This window comes from Vombatus ursinus, unplaced genomic scaffold (assembly GCF_900497805.2).
Source record: "Vombatus ursinus unplaced genomic scaffold, bare-nosed wombat genome assembly UNPS02000749.1, whole genome shotgun sequence".
Taxonomy (NCBI): Eukaryota; Metazoa; Chordata; class Mammalia; order Diprotodontia; family Vombatidae; genus Vombatus; species Vombatus ursinus.
The window spans coordinates 25,836,366-25,842,365 of NW_020940527.1; the positions used below are offsets into that span (position 1 = coordinate 25,836,366).

Consider the following 6,000-nt stretch of genomic DNA (forward strand, 5'->3'; position numbering starts at 1 on the left):
CCCGTTTCTCAGAGTACTTTGTCTAAATCTCTCCACTGCATTGACCAGGCTCTCCTTATCGACTGGCTACTTGGAAACATGTCTTTAGTACTTATTAGACGACTAAGTTCCTTATGAACAGAGCCCGCCTCTGTAACCCCAAGTCCCTAACAAGTGCTTGAACAGTGTTCAACAAACTAATTGGTGAGTGCATAAGGTAGGTGCTCAAAAGATCAGGTCGTGAAAACAAGTCAAAGATTGCCCAATGTCCAATCAATCAACAAATCTGATGACCACTGGTCAAGCACTAGTCTGGGTTCTCCTTCCAGTCCTGCCTAACCTGTGGACTTCAATGTCAGCACTTTTAAAGGAAGAGACTCTCTCCTTCCACTGGTCCAGGCCTGTGTGCAGACCAGTCAGAGAGTAACCTCAAAGGTGAGGGGTGGTAAGGGAGAATGGCAGAGAGCATGATCAGCCTCCAGGGGAGGGCAGCTCCAGAAACAGAGCACACTTAAGACAGATTATGTGGGCAGCATGGCATAGTGAATAAAACCATGAACTCTGAGATAAGAAACCTGAGTTGAAATACTGGCTTGGCCACATGACCATGGGCAATTCCTTTAACTTCTCCTAGCCTCAACTTCCTTCTCTGTAAAATGGGGTTGATGATACTTGCATCCACAAGTTTATTATGAGGAAAGGTTTTTGCAAATCTTTAAGCCTACAGAATTATGAGCTGTTAGCACTTCCCCCCTTGCAGCATTCAAATTAGAAGTCAAATTAGAAAAGAGGTTCCTGTCTAAGACTGGCCTGATTACTTCAGGAGGTATCTGAGTCATAGGCCTGACCATATCCAGCTAAACTCTTGGGCTCCTTCTCCTTGAAGTCCTTTTCCCCGAAGCCAAGCAGTTCCACTAACCTGGTAACAGGATCGTCCAACTGACAACCAGGAGAGCTCATCTAGTTCAACATTTACTTTACAGATGAGGAAACAGAGAGACCTGAACAAGTGACTAGCCCAGGGCAGTAACTAACCCATTAGTTAATTAGCAGAACTTGGAATTTAACCCAGGTCCTGATGCTTAATCTAGCATCTACAGCACGGCGCTTCAATGGACTGATCATTCGCCTTCAGTTTCTTACTGAAAGATGCTGTGTCATGCTATAAGCATGATATGGGTTCTGTGTCCTTCTCCCGAAGCAAACTAAGGGGACATTTCAAGGAGGAAGGAAGTAAAAGAACTGAATGTGCTATTTGGAAAGTACTTTCAGAACCTTCCTCATGAAACACTTACAAAACCAGAGGGAAGAGTGTGTTCCAGTAACTATTGCACCAAATCAGAATCCTGGAGTCCCAGAGTTATATTCTTGGCTTTATTATTAACTGATGACACAGGGTAAGTCCCTTCCTCTTTGGTATATTTCACTATCTTTATTTACAAAATGGGGGACCAACCTTTTCCCTCAAGTACAACAGAAGCAGGAGTACACTGCACCACTTTTCAGAGTGGGATCTCACCACTGCAGTAGACCATCAAAACAGTCAAGGCTTATAAAGGATAATAAACTAGATCCAATATTTATGGTACCTGTAAGTTCGGGACACAGAAATACTAGCTATAACTACAGTTTATTTCTAGATACACTACACAGAATGGCACTATTTCTACTGCCTAATCAAAAAAACCCATACTAACCTGCTACACCCCAGAGCTCAGAAGCATTCAGACTTTAAAAGTGCTTGTCTGGTATAGGGCATATTCCCCAAAAGAAGGTGGGCTCACATCTTTGCCAAATTAACTTTCAGAAAGATGTCAGGCTACCCACACAGTTGGGTCTTAAAGAGAACAGAGGGGTCAAAAAAAAAAAAAAAAAGAATGCTCAAGCTGGGACAAAAAGATGGCAAGCTTTGGCCACAGAGAATCCTTCCCTGCCATGAAAGCAGAATTCCAGACAGAAGTAGGGAGGGATGTCTCTGCCCCGCCCCCCTACAGGAAAGGGCTTTTCCCTTTCTCTTCAGGACTACATGCAGTCTGTTCCTTCTGTCTTTTCCCAGGGGAGATGTGTAGCAAGTGCTCCCCAACGTTTTGTTTATCTAAAGTGGACCGATGAATGAAGCTGCTCAAGTGTTCCAGGAACAGATCTTGCCAATGGCAGCAGGTCAGAGTACAGAGGACACTGATTCCAGACACTATGTTCCCTTTGTCTTTTCTCTATGAGAGAAACCAAGGGTGCTGCTTGCTTCATACTTAGAGCTTGCTGAAAAGCAGAGGAGCTCAAATTAGGTTTGACCATGAAAGAAGAGCAGGGAAGCATTAAACACAGGGTTGTGTCCCAATCATCGTTTGCAAACTAGTATTTGGTAGGACTGGGCTAAAAACCTGGAAATCTCAGCTTCTTCTTTACCAAAATAATGACCATCATAAAAATCTTTATTAAATAGCCATGCTACTTTACTTAATGTAATACAAATAACTAGAGACACAGGTTCTTTCTAAGGAAAGATTAGCAGAAAACAATGACCGAAATCAATGTGTGAGGGATAACCCAAATGATAATGTGTTTGAATCAACAAGAAAAATGGACATTCTACAAACAGAAAACAGTATTTTATAGGTGCTATGTAAAGATGAAGGCATTGAGATCTACAAATGGGATGATTAATATTGGCTAGAAAATCAGGAAATTCTTTGAATAAAATTTCTCTGATAAAGGTCTCATTTCCAAGATAGATAAGAAACTCATTCAAATTTACAATAGGAGCCATTTTGCAATTGCTAAATAGCCAAAGGATGTGGCCCTATTCTTTCCCTCCCATCTCCCCAGTTAGAAAAAGAAAATTAAAAACAAAGCCCTTGTAACAAACATGCAGAGCTGAGGGAAACAAATTCCTGCACTGGCTAGGTCACAAAAATGTCTCATTTTGCATACTGAGCTCATCACCTCTCGGTCAGGAGGTCTATGTTTTGTCACCATGGGTCCTCTGGAATCCTGCTTGGCACTGCATTGCTCATAGTTCTTTGAAAGTTGTTGGCTTCTACAATGTTGTTGTTAGTATTCTATTACATTCATATACCATAATTTGTTCAGCTATTCTCCTCCCAATGGGAACCCCTAGCTTTCAAGTGCTGCTGTAAACACTTTTGTACATATGTCTATTTAAAAACACCAAAAAGCCTCACAAACAACCACAATACAATCAATGTACTGGGGATATAAAGATACAAAGAAAAGTTCCTGCCCTCAAGGAGCTCACATTCTCATGGTTATATCAAAAAATCAGAATTTGAATTTCAAGTTGTGTTCTTTCCTCCCTCCCTCTGGGATTCCCTCCAACTTATCCTGTAATTCTAACTATCTGGGAATTTCCAATTCAGCATCAGTAAATATAGGAAACATCTCTAAGAGAAGGTGAAAAGGACAAACCAAGGAAATACTAGAAACAAAGTTCAATGTGGGGTGAGGGAGAAAATACAGCATAAGCAGAGAGGCTCTGGGACAGAGAAACTCAAATGGAGGCAAACAAAATGACTGCTAGTTAAGAGGGAGTGAAAAAATACACCAATGTGCCACAGGAGACAGTAATAGGCAGAGGAAGCTGGGGGCATGTCCTGGGCTAAGGCTGGGCCCTGATTTAAGAGGCCTGACCAAGCCCAAACCCTCACCCAGAGGAAGATTCAAGTAAACCACACAGTTCTAGGAAAACAGCAGCTTGAGGGGACAGAAAATAGCAGAAGTGAGTGTTTGGAGGAAAAGTGTCCCAGGCAGGAAACGCTCCACTGATGATGGGAAGAGGAAGGAAGAATGAGCTGTGCAGGGCCTGGCTGAGCCTCCTGTGGGACAGCTGGAGACAGAGCCGTGTGCTTCCACTCTGGACAATGGGAAAACGTCAGCAAAGGATTCAGATTCCTGTTTGTGGGGACGGGAAACGAAGTGATTATCAGAAAAGACTTCAAACCAGGGACAACTGTATGCATATATCTACTTCAGGGTATCTGAGATGGCCACTGCACTCCAGGATTCAAGGAAGGGTCTAAATCAGGAGAGAGAGAAGACAAGGCTTTAAGTCCAAGACAGAAAACGCCCCTTTCCCTTTCAAAGGCCAAGGATAACCCAAGGCTCTAGGTCATCCTGAGCCATCATAAAAATAATTGATGATGATGATGATGATGACGATGATGATAGCTAGCATTTATAGAGTGCTTATTATATGTCAGGCACTCTGCTAAGTGTTTTAAAAGTCCCATCAGACAATCAGGGAAGGTTTCTTATGATAGAATATACTCTGACTACACCTGCTGTCCCTCTAACCCTTCCTTCTGGTATTTGATAAATAAGTTCTCCTTTCAAAAGCTAAATCTTTGGCTTGTACTCTAGATTCCACTGGAAAGGACCTGGGTTTCAAACCAATCCTCCCTTCTCTAACCTTCAGGTGCTCTGCCCAAAGGGAATATAAAATTTAATCTCAAACTTTTTCCCCGCTTTTTTCTCTTAAAGATTAGCCTTAACCCCAAATCACTTGGGCTCTCATTGACTGGCCAACAACAGGTTCCTGGCCAAGCCCTACTTGGTCACTGTTTGGGCCCTTTTAGGCTCAAAATGAATGTAAATAGAAATTGTTTGTTTTGGCCAGAAACCCTGAGGGTCTTCCCTTCAAAGATTGATTTTTATTTTTTAAAGAGGCTATTCTCTGCCTCACTTCTCATTAAGCCTTAATCACTGAATGGGCTTTGCTTCAGTCAAACTGAGATTGGTTAAAGACTTGCTTGAAAAGGCCAAGATCCCCCACTGCATCACGGGTCATCTCCAGGTGTCCTGTTCTATAGCTGGTCACAGGAACCAGATGGCTCCAAGGATAAAGTGAGGCTAGTTACTTTGCACAGCCCTCCCTCACTTAAATCCAATTCACCTGCATGTCATGGCATCATCTCCCTCATGTCATGGTCCTCTTAGAGAATGAAGGACAAACAGCAAGCCTTCTCTAACATCTACAGTCTTCTGCCCTACTCCCTCCTTTAACCAGGTGCTTTTAACCATGCACAGGTTTTTCCAAAACCTTAAAACAAAACAAAACAAAACAAAAAAACAACTAGGGGCGGCTGGGTGGCGCAGTGGATAAGAGTCAGGCCTTGGAGTCAGGAGGACCCGAGTTCAAATCCAGTCTCGGACCAGACACTTGACACTTACTAGCTGTGTGCCCTGTGCAAGTCACTTAACCCCAATTGCCTTACCAAAAAAACCCAAAACAAAACAAACAAAAAAAAAACCACAACTATCTGGTTTTGACTATCCTTTCTGGCTATCCTTTCCCATTTCCTCTCAGTCAATTCCCCTTAAAAATTTCTTATTTCTGAAAGTTGTACCACTATTCTTCCATCCACAAAGCCTGTCCTCATCATCAGTACAACAAATCTGTCACACAGTCCTTTGAATTCTTCCTTTAGAATGTCTTTTGGATTCATCTCTTTCCCCACAATCCTAAACTAAGGTCCTTATCACCCTGTGCAAGGACTGATCTCTTTACCCCTCCCCTTCAATCTATCCTGAATGACCACCAGATTAATCTTAAAATATTTTCCATCATATCACTCTCTTAGCCAAGAACCTTCCAAAATGGCTCCCCAATTGACTAAAGAATCAATTCAAACTGTTTAGCTTAGTATTCCAGGCCCCCTTTTCATCAGACCCCACCCTTCTTATTCAATTTGATCTCCACTGCTCTGACTCACTGAATTGTAATTAAACCAGTCTCACAGTTTCCCCAAAAGACACTTCTATCCTTGGACATTAAAGGACCATATTTCCAATACTTGGTATCTAGGGTCCTGATGTACAGTGGCCAGTTTAAATTATTTTAGTTCTCACTGTGTGTGTACTGGGAAAGGGAGCAATAAGTAATAAGGGGAGAGAGAGGGAGAGGGAGAGGGAGAGGGAGAGGGAGAGGGAGAGGGAGAGAGAGAGAGAGAGAGAGAGAGAGAGAGAGAGAGAGAGAGAGAGAGAGAGAGAGAGAGAGAAATCAAC

General features: G+C 42.6%; 1 protein-coding gene across 3 annotated transcripts in view; it reads right to left on the minus strand.

Moving 5' to 3' along the window:
- UBTD1 (ubiquitin domain containing 1) overlaps window positions 1–6,000 on the minus strand; it is a 61,720-nt gene that overhangs the window by 41,377 nt on the left and 14,343 nt on the right. Inside the window, exon 1 of one of the 3 annotated variants that reach the window (XM_027859584.1) lies at window positions 899–980. The exons of the other annotated variants lie outside the window; for them this stretch is intronic. The gene's annotated coding sequence lies outside the window, so the exon portion shown is untranslated. Of the gene's footprint in view, window positions 1–898; window positions 981–6,000 lie in introns of those variants that run through there. 3 annotated transcript variants of the gene reach the window in all.